At 36.3% G+C, this 15,634-nt stretch overlaps 1 protein-coding gene across 4 annotated transcripts in view; it reads left to right on the forward strand.

Annotated features, from left to right (window-relative positions):
* Positions 1-15,634, forward strand: part of ZFAND6 (zinc finger AN1-type containing 6) — a 75,949-nt gene that overhangs the window by 11,072 nt on the left and 49,243 nt on the right. For 2 of the 4 annotated variants that reach the window (XM_079910064.1, XM_079910063.1), the window contains exon 2: positions 670-745. The exons of the other annotated variants lie outside the window; for them this stretch is intronic. The gene's annotated coding sequence lies outside the window, so the exon portion shown is untranslated. The remainder of the gene's footprint in view (positions 1-669; positions 746-15,634) is intronic. 4 annotated transcript variants of the gene reach the window in all.

Below are 15,634 nucleotides of genomic sequence, written 5' to 3' on the forward strand. Positions count from 1 at the left end.
ATTTGCTATGCTTCTTCTTCCAGATCATGTAAAAGTTTTTAAATTAATGCTTTTCTGCTCTATCTATTGCATAAGCAATACTATAGTAATAATAAAATCAAGAAAAGTCACCCAGATATCCACAAGATCATCATGAGGTGGTCTTATTTTTTTCCCCCTCTTCTATTCTGCACCTTACCATATTCTTTTATTTTCCCCCTCATTGTAAATAAAGGCAGTTTTATGTTTTTTCGTTAAACTATATCATGTATTGTTAAAATTGTTTTCATTTCATTTGCTATGTAATTCTCTTAGGTTAATGGGACCTTAATTTACCTAGTCTTTTACCTGTTTTACGTTTAGATTGTTCCTAATTTTTCACCATTTTAAACGGTATTGCGTTGAACAAACCTCTTTGTGTACATTTTAGAATACTTTCCTCTTTATTTCTTTTGGAAAAATCCCCTGGAGTGGGCTTACCTAGATCAAAGGATATAAACACTTCAGTAGCCAAATTGCCTTTCGAAAAGGTTATTCCAATTTATATTGCCACCAGAAGAATGTGCTTCAAAAATTTCTCTAATGGGTAGCCCCTGAAGTGTTCTCATTAAAGTGTGCCTCTGAAGCTCTCTGACTTGTTGATTAGTTTTTGCCTAAACTAATAGCCTATTTTAAATTCCATTTTCCAAGATGTAGATGGATCTAAATCCATTCTCTGGACATTAAGATCAGCTGAAGGAAATTGGGAGCATTTTTACCCACTTAAGTGAGTAATTATATCTTTGTTGGTTAATATTGTTATGTATTGCTTCATTTAAGTAGAGGGCTTAATGTTTTACATTGGCATTGTTGTTCCCGCCAGCTTTCCTCAGTACATGTTTCTTTGGTAAGCACATACCAGAAGAAGTATTTTCTTTTAAGAAAGTACATCAGAAACATTTTTTTGAGAGGGGGCGGTAGTATTTGACTTAACTCTGAACAGGTATGAATAGCACATTTCTGATTTTTTAAGTACAATATAGAAACAATTAGTGTGTATAGATCAAGGTTTTAAGATGATATATTACACCTTTCCAGTATTTCACAGGCTTTCAATTGAAGGTAAAATGACTACACACACGTAGTGTGTTACTAGTCCTGTGTTGTTTCCGTTTGTCTGTAAGAGCATTCTCCATTTGACAATAACTTCTGCATTATGTATGTACTCTTGCCAGCTAGTCTGTTAAATAGAATAGGCTATAATTGTTTAGGATAGGAACTTGTTAACTAATGCACCAGAATAAACTTAAAAAGTTGTTTTAAAGCAAAATTCTGTAAGACGTTTAAAAATTCTAATTTTAATTTATAAATGGGAGCCAGTATTAAGTCATGAGTTAAGCTCTAACTCACTGATGGAACCAGTAGTTGAGCATGTATGTATAATCTTGAATTAAATAGTCTAGCTCATTTTGCAATTTAAGTAATTTATTTTCTGTAAATTTTTGCTGATAAATTTAGTATCTCTAATTTTCAGAGCTAACGTTGGTATGTTGGTCACTTTGTTTGTTACAGGGGGAAGTGTTGTTTGTTTGTTTGTTTTTCTTTTAATGCCTATTTTGTTTTTCATGGCTTAAGAGTTTGATTTTTCCATATACTTTGGTTTTCTTAACATTTGGAATGGAAGAGAAAAAACTTAAAACTCATCACTTTTAATTAATGAAATAATTGTTGCAAAATACATTTTCTCTGCATTTAAATTTGCTAGATGTGTCAGAATTTTATACAGATAATCTAAATACTGTATTCATGAGTAGAACAATGTTTAAGTTTCACCTGAATATTTAAAATTTATGTTGGTGCTTGAATATTTATATCATATTTCTTTTGTTCTGAATTTGAGAAGATGCATTTAATTTTCTTCTTAAGAGATTCATCTTATTGCTGCCAGATAGAGATGAAGGTACTTGTAAATATAACAATTTTAGTGAAAGTCATTCAAATTTGGCTGTAGATTACATTTTGATGGGTACCCAACATAAAGGTTTACCTACTCCTCTAGTACTCTGGTAACATTAGAACCTTGAGAACAGATAATCTTTAATTGTTTCTCTACTGTACTGGTCTCTGGTTGCAGAACTAGGGAGTATCCTTTTTAGTACACTAGTTTCATTCGGAGTGTAGAAGCCAGTTCTCTAGAGGGAGAAGAATCTCTAAATGACCTAATATTGAGGCAAGATAACAATAGTGATAGCCCTATTTTATTCTTTTAGAATGGAGAAAAAAAGTGATCTAGAGGGGAGATATTAAATGCAATCAAAGTCTCTATTGTTCATCTCCATTCAAGGGGAATACAGTGATTTTTCATTTTCTTAATGACATAAGGAAAAAGGTTAAGGGGCAGCAAGTTGGTAAAACTTGAAAGAGCCTAGAAACCGTGGCTTAGTAATTACAAGGTCTCTTTGTTCTGTGTAATAGGGGGACTTTACAGTTTTGCAATGTTTTTCCTGTATGGCTTCTTTATAAAAGTAGGTAAATGTTTTAGGAGGGTTTTTTTGTTTTTGTTTTTAAATAACTTAGGAATGCTTATTTATTAACTGATGTGTATATTAACCTGTTTGGCTGAATCTGATTTTCTGCATTTGTATGTCATTAGGAAAAAAAAAGAACTCAAAACATTACTGTGGCTAGTAATGTTATGGTAGAAGGGAACAGATCCATCTATCTCTCTATACCTTTTTTTTCCCCTCCCCAAATAAGCATCTTGGGTACTTCCCCTACTCCCATGTTTTTTTGTTTGTTTGTTTGTTTTTTTGGTCAGTACTTGATTTCTCAGCAAAATTTAGCACTACTGACTACTCTTTATTTCTTGAAACTCCTCCCATAAGTTTAATGATATGCCTGGGCTTCCTTCTGTTTGTGATCTCTGTCCTTGCAAATGTTTCCTCTTTACAACCATTAAGTATTGGAATTTTGTAGGATTCTGACCTTAACACTTTTCTCTATATACTTTTTGGGTAATCTCCAGTCCCATATCTTCAGTTAACATCCTGTATATATTAACAATTCTGAGATTGGCATCATGAATAGTTTTTTTGTTTGCACTTGAGACCTCTGTTCACCCAGCTCATGAATATTTCTTCCATACCTGTGTTAAACTCAACAAAGCTAAACTTACCTGCTTATTTTGTCCTCCCCAGCAGCATCCCTCAAGCCCTTTTTTCCCTCCTCTCACAATAAGTGGGTATTACTATCCATGCCAGAACCCAGGTGTCATTCTGGTTCTTCCTTTTCTTCATCCCCAGTTAGCCACAACTTCCTATTGATTTTAAACCCATAGTACCTCTAGGATCCATCCTTCTTTTTCTTCACCATCTTAGCACACGTCATGCTGTGGTTTCTCAGATTACTAAAACAGCATCCTGACTGATCTTCACTTCCAGTTTTGGCTCTCTATAATACATTCTTCACTATGCATTCACATATGTCTCTCTGCTTAAAATTCTTTAGTGATTTCTTATTGCCCTTTGAACTTTCTTAACTACCAGCTAATTCTGTGCTAAGTATTCTGAGGTTGTCACCAAACAATCTTAAGAGGGGAAGTATTGTTACCTTCATTTAACAAGTGAGATGATTTAATGAGAACCTACTGTATAGCACAGGGAACTCAGTGCTCTGTGGTGACCTAAATGTGAAGGAACTCTAAAAAAGAAGGGGGTATATGTATACGTATAGCTGATTCACTTTGCTGTTATATAGAAACTAACACAACATTGTAAAGTAACTGTACTCCAATAAAAATTAATTAAAAACACAAGTGAGATGATTTAGAAATGCTTGCTGATTTGTCCAGGGTTGCCTTAGCTGGTGAGTGGCTAGCATACTTTGAACTGAAGTTTGCCACATCAGACTCCTTCCTCTTAACCACCCAGCCATGTGCCTTCCTAAGCTAAGCCTTACTTCTCCATCTTTTTTCCCCACACCATTCCGAACTATTTGCAGTCCCTCCTTCTAAGACATACTCAAAACTTGTTGCCTGAGGGACTTCCCTGGCCATCCAGTGGTCAGGGCTCTGTGCTTCCACTGCAGGGGGATACAGGTTCGATCGCTGATCGGGAAACTACGATCCCACACGCTGCTCGGTGCGACCTAAAAAACAAAAACTTGTTGCCTGAGCCTAAAGTTGCTTTAAGGAAAACAAACATTTTCAAAGAAGAATTCCTGACAATTTTTTGGAACACTCCAAAAAGATATGACATTTTAGCATCCCTAGAATGTAAGAAGATAAAAGAATGAGACATAGGAAAAATAAAAGTAGTTTTCCATATGGGGTTAGTTTTGAATTTCAAAGCTGTTGAATTCCTCACATTTAATAAAAGCTTGAGACCTAGTTGTGTAAGAGGAAGATTAGGGAAAGTGTGAAAGCACTTTATCTGAGCTATTTGAAATGCTAATGACCTCCTTAAATAGCTGTTAGCCAGGACGTTGTGTTCATTTTTTCATCCAGGTGTATAAAGAATCTACCTGTGAACACAAGTCATATGAGGTACTGAGTAACTTATAGGTAGGGAAGTAGGCTCCATATATTTGTTTATATATCAAGTATATCATCAAAAAAGTTAAATATTGCAGTGAATCTTGCCTAGAAAGAAAATTGAGATAAACTGAGAAATAGTTGACTTGGAATCATTTTCATTTCAGTTATTTTATTTCTTTCCTCTCTCTCTCTCCACCGTCTCCCTCCAACATATTTTAAGGCAAAAGGACCTCCCCTGGACCAAAAAACCCCAAGAACCTTTTAAATCTATAGCTTTTAAAGAAACTTGGTGTTAAAAGAAAAAGAGCAAGTAGATAGAGGTTTTGTAAATATAGGTAAATAATAGTCTCTTTGAAGGGTTTGATTTCTTAACTATAGTTGGGAATTAATGTAATTATAAATTTTTAATAAAAATCCATGGTTGCCCATTATAAAAACAGAAGTTTTTGTTTACCATTAAAGTATTTTAGAAGTGGAAAATGCCATACTACTCTCAAGTTTTAATTTGGTATATTTTACTATCCAGAGTAATCTTTTGCTTTTTTTTAAATAATAAAATCAACTAACAGCTCATTTAATAGATGTTAAATGTTATAATACATTCGTATAATAATAATAAAACAGAAGAAATTTGAAAATAATGTATTACTTAGCTTTGATAAATAAGAATACACAGTTATTTCTCTTAAATGTTTAGATAGTTACTTAAAATATATAATGTACCCCTTCTGAATGAGAACCAAATCTTGATAGCTATAGAACTTTATAAAATACATTCACTTTTAATAGGAAAAATAAGTCTTGGCAGATTAAAGTGGAAACCTACACTGAAAAGGTCTCATTAATTGCCTAAAATAATTGTTACAGTAAGCCAGTTCTTAGCTGTATGCATAGAGGCTAGTTGGTTGTCAAACCCAGTTGACTAGTCAGGTGAGTTTACAAAGTGCTAAAAGACTGGTCTTTCTCTGAAGGATTCCTATCTTATAAGTCAGTATTGTGTATTACTGAGTGCCAAATTGTGGTTTGTTAAAAATGATTGCTGTAGGAGACAGAGTCAAGATGGCATACTAGGAGGATGCAGAATTTGTGTCTCCTCACAACTAGGACACCTACCAGGCACTGGTGGGGGACCATGGGCACCTAAGGGGACAGGAGGAACCCCCAGTGACTGGCTTGCAGGATCTTGGTTCCCAGGCCAGAGGTCGGGCCCGAGCTCCTGTGGTGGGAACTCCAAGTCCAAACAGCTGGACTAACAGAGAACCTCAGACCCCAGGGAATATCAATCGGAGTGAGGCCTCCCAGAGGTCCTCATCTCAGCACCAAGACCCAGCTCTATCCAACTGTCTGCAAACTCCAGTGTTGGACATCTCAGGCCAAACAACCAGTGAGACAGGAATACAGCACCACCTATTTAAAACAAAAACAAAAGAAACAAAAAAAATTGTCACATACAGTGGAACAAGGTAGAAACCTACAAGACCAAATAAATGAATAAATAGGCAACCTACCTGAAAAAGAATTCAGAGTAATGATAGTAAAGATGATCCAAAATCTCAGAAACAGAATGGAGAAAATACAAGAAACATTTAACAAGGATCTAGGAGAACTAAAGAGCAAACAAACAGTGATGAACAACACAGTTACTGAAATTAAAAATATTCTAGGGCTTCCCTGGTGGCACAGTGGTTGAGAGTCCACCTGCTGATGCAGGGGACACGGGTTCATGCCCTGGTTGGGGAAGATCCCATATGCCGCGGAGTGGCTAGGCCTGTGAGCCATGGCCGCTGAGCCTGCGCATTCCGGAGCCTGTGCTGTGCAATGAGAGAGGCCACAACAGTGACAGGCCGGCGTACCGCAAAAAAAAAAAAAAAAAAAAAACCCAACTCTAGAAGGAATCAGTAACAATAACTGAGGCAAAAGACCAGATAAGTGAGCTGGAAGATAAAATGATGGAAATAACTGCCAGGGAGCAGAGTAAAGAAAAATGAGTGAAAATAATTGAGGACAGTCTGAGAGACCCCTGGGACTACATTAAATGCACCAACATTCAAATTATAGGGGTCCCAGAAGAAGAAGAGAAAAAGAGAGGGTCTGAGACAATATTTGAAGAGATTATAGTCGAAAACTTCCCTAATATGGGAAAGGAAATAGTCAAGTCCAGGAAGCACAGAGAGTACCATACAGGATAAACCCAAAGAGAAACACGCTGAGACACATATTAAAAAGTATCAAAGATTAAATACAAAGAAAAAATGCTGAAAGCAGCAAGGGAAAAGGAACAAATAACATACAAGGGAATCCCCATAAGGTTAACAGCTGATTTTTCAGCAGAAACTCTGCAAGCCAGAAGGGAATGGCAGGACATATTTAAAGTGGTGAAAGGGGAGAACCTACAACCAGGATTACTCTACCCAGCAAGGATCTCACTCCGATTTGACAGAGAAATCAAAGGCTTTACAGACAAGCAAAAGCTAAGAGAATTCAGCAACACCAAACCAGCTTTACAACAAATCCTAAAGGAACTTCTTTAAGTGGAAACACAAGAGAAGAAAAAGACCCACAAAAACAAACCCAAATCAGTTAACAAAATGGTAATAGGAGCATACGTATCAGTAATCACCTTGAATGTAAATGTATTAAATGCTCCAACCAAAAGACACAGACTGGCTGAATGGATACAAAAACAAGACCCTTATATGCTGTCTACAAGAAACCCACTTCAGACCTAGGGACACATACAGACTGAAAGTGAGGGGATAGAAATTTCCATGCAAATGGAAATCACAAGAAAGCTGGAGTAGCAATACTCATATCACATGTAATAGACTTTAAAATAAAGACTATTAAAACATATAAGGTAGGACAGTACATAATGATTAAGGGATCAATCCAAGAAGAAAACATAACAATTATAAATATTTCTGCCCCCAACACAGGAGCACCTCAATACATAAGGCAAATGCTAACAGCCATAAAAGGAGAAATTGACAGTAACACAATAATAGTAGGGGATTTTAACACCCCACTTAAACCAATAAACAGATCATCCAGACAGAATATAAATAAGGAAACACAAGCTTTAAATGACACAATACACCAGATAGAGTTAATTGATGTTTTTAGGACATTCCACCCAAAAGCAGAATACACTTTCTTCTCAAGTGTTCATGGAACATTGTCCAGGATAGAGACCCATATCTTGGGTCACAAATCAAGCCTTGGTAAATTTAAGAAAACTGAAATCGTATCAAGTATCTTTTCCGACCACAATGCTATGAGACTAGATAATCAGTTACAAGAAAAGAACTATAAAAAATACAGACACATGGAGGCCAAACAATATACTACTAAATAACCAAGAGCTCACTGAAGAAATCAAAGAGGAAATCAAAAAATACCTAGAAACAAATACAATGGAAACACGACAACCCAAAACCTATGGGATGCAGCAAAAGCAATTCTAAGAGGGACGTTCATAGCTATACAATTCTACCTCAAGAAACAAGAAACATCTCAAACAACCTAACTTTACACCTAAAGCAATTAGAGAAAGAAGAACAGAAAAATAACCCCAAACTTAGTGGAAGGAAAGAAATTATAAAGATCAGATCAGAAATGAATGAAAAAGAAATGACGGAAACAGTAGCAAAGAACGATAAAACTAAAAGCTGATTCTTTGAGAAGATAAACAAAATTGGTAAATCATTAGCCAGACTTATCAAGAAAAAAAGAAGACTCAAATCAACAGAATTAGAAATGAGAAAGAACTAACAACCGACACTGCAGAAATACAAAGGATCATGAGAGATTACTACCAGCAACTCTGTGCCAATAAAATGGACAACCTGGAAGAAATGGACAAATTCTTAGAAAAGCACAACCTTCTGAGATTGAACCAGGAAGAAATAGAAACTATAAACAGAGCAATAACAAGCACTGAAATTGAAACTGTGATTAAAAATCTTCCAACACACAAAAGCCCAGGACCAGACGGCTTCACAGGCGAATTCTATCAAACATTTAGAGAAGAGCTAACACCTATTCTTCTCAAACTCTTGCAAAATATAGCGGAGGGAGGAACACTCCCAAACTAATTCTACGAGGTCACCATCACCCTGATGCGAAAACCAGACAAAGATGTCACAAAACAAGAAAACTACAGGCCAGTATCTCTGATGAACATAGGTGAAAAAATCCTCAACAAAATACTAGCAAACAGAATCCAACAGCACATTAAAAGGATCACACACCATGATCAGGTGGGGTTTATCCCAGGAATGCAAGGATTCTTCAATATATGCAAATCAGTCAATGTGATAAACCAGATTAACAAATTGAAGGATAAAAACCATATAATAATCTCAATAGATGCAGAAAAAGCTTTTGACAAAATTCAACACCCATTTATGATAAAAATCTCCAGAAGTAGGCATACTGGAAACCTACCTGAACATAATAAAGGCTATATATGACAAGCCCACAGACAACATCATTCTGGGTGGTGAAAAACTGAAACCATTTCCTCTAAGATCAGGAACAAGACAAGGTTGCCCACTCTCACCACTATTATTCAACATAGTTTTGGAAGTTTTAGCCACAGCAATCAGAGAAGAAAAAAATAAAAGGAATCCAAATTGGAAAAGAAGTAAAACTGTCACTGTTTGCAGATGACACAATACTATACATAGAGTATCCTAAAGATGCTACCAGAAAACTACTAGAGCTAATCAATGAATTTGGTAGAGTAGCAGGATACAAAATTAATGCACAGAAATTTCTTGCATTCCTATACACTAATGATGAAAAATCTGAAAGGGAAATTAAGGAAACACTCCCATTTACCATTGCAACAAAAAGAATAAAATATCTAGGAATAAACCTACCTAAGGAGAAAAAAGACTTGTATGCAGAAAAGTGTAAGACACTGATGAAAGAAATTAAAGATGATACAGACAGATGGAGAGATATACTATGTTCTTGGATTGGAAGAATCAACATTGTGAAGATGACTATACTACCCAGATTCAATGCAATCCCTATCAAACTACCAATGGCATTTTTCACAGAACTAGAACAAAAAATTGCACAACTTGTATGGAAACACAAAAGACCCTGAATAGCCGACACAGTCTTGAGAAAGAAAAACTGAGTTGGAGGAATCAGGCTCCCGGACTTCAGACTATACTACAAAGCTACAGTAATTAAGACAGTATGGTATAGGCACAAAAGCAGAAATACAGATCAGTGGAACAGGATAGAAAGCCCAGAGATAAAGCCACACACAAATGGTCACCTTATCTTTGATAAAGGAGGCAAGAGTATACAATGGAGAAAAGATAGCCTCTTCAATAAGTGGTGCTGGGAAAATTGGACAGCTACATGTAAAAGAATGAAGCTAGAACACTTCCTAACACCATACATAAAAATAAACTTAAAATGGATTAAAGGCCTAAATGTAAGACCAGACACTATAAAATTCTTAGAGGAAAGCATAGGCAGAGCATGCTGACATAAATCACAGCAAGATCCTTTTTGACCCACCTCCTAGAGAAATGGAAATGAAAACAAAAATAAACAAATGAGACCTAATGAAACTTAAAAGCTTTTGAACAGCCAAGGAAACCATAAAAAAGATGAAAAGACAACCTTCAGAATGGGAGATAATATTTGCATACAAAGCTACTGACAAAAGATTATCCAAAATATACAAGCAGCTCATGCAGCTCAATATCAAAAAGACAGACAGCTCATTCCAAAAATGGGCTGAAGACCTAAACAGATATTTCTCCAAAGAAGATATACAGATTGCCAACAAACACATGAAAGGATACTCAACATCACTAATCATTAGAGAAATGCAAATTAAAACTGCAATGAGGTATCACCTCACACCAGTCAGAATGCCCATCATCAGAAACTCTACAAACAATTAATGCTGGAGAGGGTGTGGAGAAAAGGGAACCCTCTTGCACTGTTGTAAAGTGGTACAGCCACTATGGAGAATAGTATGGAGGTTCCTTAGAAAACTAAAAATAGAACAACCATATGACCCAGCAATTCCGCTACTGGGCATATACCCTGAGAAAATCATAATTCAAAAAGAGTCATGTACCACAGTGTTCAGGCAACACTATTTACAATAGCCAGGACAAGGAAGCAACCTAAGTGTCCATCAACAGTTGAATGGATAAGGGAGATGTGGCACATATATACAATGGAATATTACTCAGCCACAAAAAGAAGTGAAATTGAGTTATTGTAGCGAGGTGGATGGACCTAGAGTCTGTCATACAGAATGAGGTAAGTCAGAAAGAGAAAAACGAATACCATATGCGAGCACAAATATGTGGAATATAAAAAAAGAAAAATGGCTTTGATGAACCTAGGGGCAGGACAGGAATAAAGACACAGACATAGAGAATGGACTTGAGGACACGGGGGGGGGGAAGGGTAAGCTGGGACAAAGTGAGAGAGTAGCACTGACCTGTATACACTACCAAATGTAAAATAGATACCTAGTGGGAAGCAGCTGCATGGCACAGGAAGATCAGCTCGGTGCTTTGCGACCACCTAGGGGGGTGGGATAGGGAGGGTGGGAGGGAGACGCAAGAGTGAGGGATATGGAGATATGCATATAGCTGATTCACTTTGTTATACTGCAGAAACTAACAACACCGTAAAGCAATTATACTCCAATAAATATGTTTAAAAAAAATGATTGTTGAAGGTTGTATATGTTTGAGTCTGCCCAGGTGATGCAGTGCTGCTACCAACTTTTTAAAAATTTAATATAATTTTATTTTGGATATAGAGCAAAAGCTTTAATTCTGTTCACCTGGAAAGGGACCACCCCAAAATGGTAAAGCAGGAAGAGTAGTAGAGGGACATGCTCCCTTCCACATTTTCCTGGTTCAGCAGGTTCTATGTAATTTTCCACTTGCCCAGGAAGCTCCAACTTCATGGGATTCTTCAGGTGATGAAGAGGCATGGCAAATACACTCTGTATGTGAGAATGACGCGACTGTGAGCAGTGGTGAACTATCAAAAGCTTCTATGCAGAGAAGTGGTGACAACAATGTTAAAGAGGATTAATTTAATAATTACAACACATATACTGAACATTGTATCAGACAGTTTACCTTTTTTTTAGTTTTAATATTTAAGAGCAGTTTTAGGTTCACAGCAAAATTAAGAGGAAGGTACAGAGATTTCCTGTGTATCACCTGTGTCCCCACACATGCATAGCCTACCCCATTATCAACATTCCTCACTGGAATGGTACATTTGTTAAAAATGATGAACCTGCATTGACACATCATTATCACCCAAAGCTCATAGTTTACTTTAGAGTTCACTCGTTGTTATATATTCTGTAGATTTGGGCAAACATACAAGGAGATGTATGCATCATTAGTATCATAAGAGTTTTTTCACTGCCCTAAAAATCCTTTATATTCCTCTTGTTTAACCCTTCCCTCTCCTCCTCTGCCCCTGACAACACTGATCTTTTTACTGTCTCCAAAGTTTTACCTTTTTCAGGATGTCATATAGTTGGAAGCACACCATATGTAGCATTTTCAGTTTGGCTTTTTCTCTTAGTAATACGCATTAAGCTTCCTTCATGTCTTTTCATGGCTTGCTATCTTATTTCTTTTTGGCACTGAATAATATTCCATTGTGTGGTTGTACCACAGTGTATTAATCCATTTCCCTACTGAAAGACATCTCAGTTGCTTCAGATACTTAACTCTTCACAGAATATTCCTTTGTCACCTGCCCTAACTGAAGCTTTCCCAAAGACCGCCACTTTCCTGTGGTCTTCTCAAGCGGTGGCTGTTGATTCTTAAAAGGGGAGTGAGGTCTGTGTTTTCTAACTCCCTTTGTCAAACCATTGCTCTTCCAAGCAGAAATCCTGTGATCCTTCTAATATGACTGTTTCTCCTGTCCATTGTCTCATCTATATCATCTTCATGTTTATTGAGGATTTTGGCACCTGATTTAAGTTCTTTTTTCTCCTGTTTAGCCATCCAAGTGACTTTCCACTTCTATGAATTCAGGGATTTTGGTTTTTTTAATGTATTCTTTTTTTTTAATGTATTCTTTTATCCTCAGTGCCTAGAACAGTGGTTGGCACATAAATGTGCTCACTTAATATTTATTGAATCAATAAACTTTTAATAAATTTTTATAAACTTCCTGACTTCTGTCTCCACAGAGCTTTAGCAATCTATTCCAAAGACCAAGCCTGAGACCTTATCGCTGCTTGAAACAATTCCACCCCAGAAATTTTTTTCTGAGTATAGAAGTATAATACATGATAATTACTAAAAATTCAGTAAATAGACAAAAAAAATCGTTCATAATCTAGCTATCTAGAGATGAAAATGGATATTTTGCCTATATCTTTTTTTCCTCTACACATATGTTTTAAAGTTTTTGGAATGAGGAGTCATAATGCAAATACTGTTGAAAACACCCAGATGTTTTATGTGTGTGTAATTTTAGGGTTTATTGTGAAATCTTACCATGTAATTATTCTTTATTCACTCAAAGCATATTAATGCCTGCTCTGTGCTAGGCAGTGTGCCAGTTGCTAAAGATACAACATTAAAGGAAACAGCCCCTGCACTAAAGATGCTTTACATAAATCTCTTAAGTGATGACATCATTGTCAATGGCTCCATAGTGTTCTGTTGTATGAAGTACCATAGTTTGTTTAACCAACCCGCTATCCTTTTTGCTTAGGGAGTAATTTTTTTTACTCTGAGAAACAGTGCTGCCATCAGTATGTCCTTAGGATAAATTCATAGAAGTGGAATCTTGGGTCAAAGTGTACATGCATTTTTAAGTTGTTCTGGGGAAAAGTTGTACTACTTTATATTCTCACCAAGAAAGTATGTATTGGGTTGGCCAAAGAGTGCTTTCGGTTTTTTAAGTAAAAATAAAAGACACATTTTTCATTTTCACCAAGAACCTCATTGAACAACATATTTACCCTTTTGTTCCACTGCCTTCTGCCGTTTTTCAGGCAACTTCATAATTCCATCTTCCCAAAACTTTTTATCTTTTTGAGCAAACAACTGTTCCAGGTGCCCTTTACAGTATTCCAAGAAATCGAAATTTTTCCATTAAGAGAATTTTGTAAAGACCTAAATAAATGGAAATCTGAAGGTGCAATGTCTGGTGAATACGGCAGATGAATCAGAACTTACTAGCCAAGCTGTAACAGTTTTTGCCTGGTCATCAGAGAAACATGCAGTCTTGGGTTATCTTGATGGAAGATTATGCGTTTTTTGTTGACTAATTCTGGACACTTTTTGTCGAGTGCTGCTTTCAGTTGGTCTAATTGGGAGCAGTACTTGTTGGAATTAATCGTTTGGTTTTCCAGAAGGAGCTCATTATAGAGGACTCCTTTCCAATCCCACCGTATACACAACATCACCTTCTTTGGATGAAGACCAGCCTTTGGTGTGGTTGGTGGTGGTTCATTTCACTTGTCCCACGATCTCTTCCATTCCACCTTATTGTACAGTATCCACTTTTCTTCGCCTGTCACAATTTAAAAACAGAACTTTTTCATTACATTTAAGTAGAGAATTGCATGCAGAAATATGGTCAAGAAGGTTTTTTTTTGCTTAACTTATGTGGAACTCAAACATCAAAGCAATCAACATAACCAAGCTGGTGCAAATGATTTTCAACGCTTGATTTGGATATTTTGAGTATGTTGGCTATGGTCCTGCGTGGTATAACATTTATTGTTCTCAATTATGTCTTGATTTGATCACTATCAACTTCAACTGGTCTCCCCGACCGTGGAGCATTGTCCAGCGAGAAGTCTCCAGCACAAAACTTCACAAACCACTTTTGACACATTAGATCAGTTAAAGCACCTTCTCCACACACTGCACAAATCTTTTTTGGCAATTCAGTTGCATTTTTACCTTTCTTGATATAATAAAGCGTATGCCAAAAATGTTTACACAAAAATTCACCAATTTTGGTAAGTTTTTCTAATGCATGCTGATATGACAGCTGTCACATACAATCTAACAAAATTGTTTCGAATAAGTTAAAGGCAACTAAGTGCTACTAGAGCCATCTTACAGAAAACCCGAATGAACATTTTGGCCAACCCAATAAAAGCTAGTTTAACTGCATAATAAACCAGTAGGTATGTTCATTTTTGAGTGATTGCCAATTTGGTGAGTAAAATTTTTTTCTTTATTGAGGTGTAATTTCCATACCATAAAATTCACCCATTTAATAAGTGTTCAGTAATTTTTAATAAATTTACAGAGTTGTGTAATTACTACCACGCTGCAGTTTTAGAACATTTCCATCACTCCAGAAAGATCCCTTGAGTCTGTTTTTAAACAGGACTCATTTCCATCCCCAGTCCTGGGTATCCAACCAATAGTCTGCTTCTCTATCTCTGTAGATTTGCTCTTTCTCAGCATTTCATATAAATGGGAATCATAAAATACATGGTCTTTTGAGTTTGGCTTCTTTCACCTAGGATGTTTTTGAGGTATATCCGTCTATCATTAGCTTCATCCTTTTCTTTTTTTTTCCCTTCCGTATCTATAATTAGCTTGGTCCATTTTTTTCTTTTCTTTTTTCTTCTTTTTTTCCCCCTTTTTTTCCTTTTTTCTTAAGTGGAATTAAACAGCATTTATCCTTTTGTGTCTGGCTCATTTCACTTAGCATGATGTCTTCAGGGTTCATTCATCTTGTAGCATATATGAGAATTTCACTCCTTTGCAAGGCTAAATAATATTCCATTGTATGTATATATGTCACATTTCGTTTATCCATTCATCCATCCATGGACATGGCGTTGTTTCTACCTTTTGGCTATTGTGAGTAATGGTGGTATAAACATTAGTATATAAATATCTGTTCTAGTTCTTGCTTTCAAATCTTTTGGGTATATGCCCAGAAGTGGAATTGCTGGATCATAGCAGTCCTATATTTAGCTTTTTGAGGAACTGCCAAGCTCTTTTCCATAGAGGCTGCACCATTTTACATTCCCACCACCAACGCACGAAGCTTCCAATTACTCCACATCCTTGCCAAAACGTACTGACTTTTTGAGAATAGCCATCTTAATGATATGAAGTGGTATCTCATTCTGGTTTT

This window comes from Stenella coeruleoalba (genome assembly GCF_951394435.1).
Source record: "Stenella coeruleoalba genome assembly, chromosome: 2".
Lineage (NCBI taxonomy): Eukaryota > Metazoa > Chordata > Mammalia > Artiodactyla > Delphinidae > Stenella > Stenella coeruleoalba.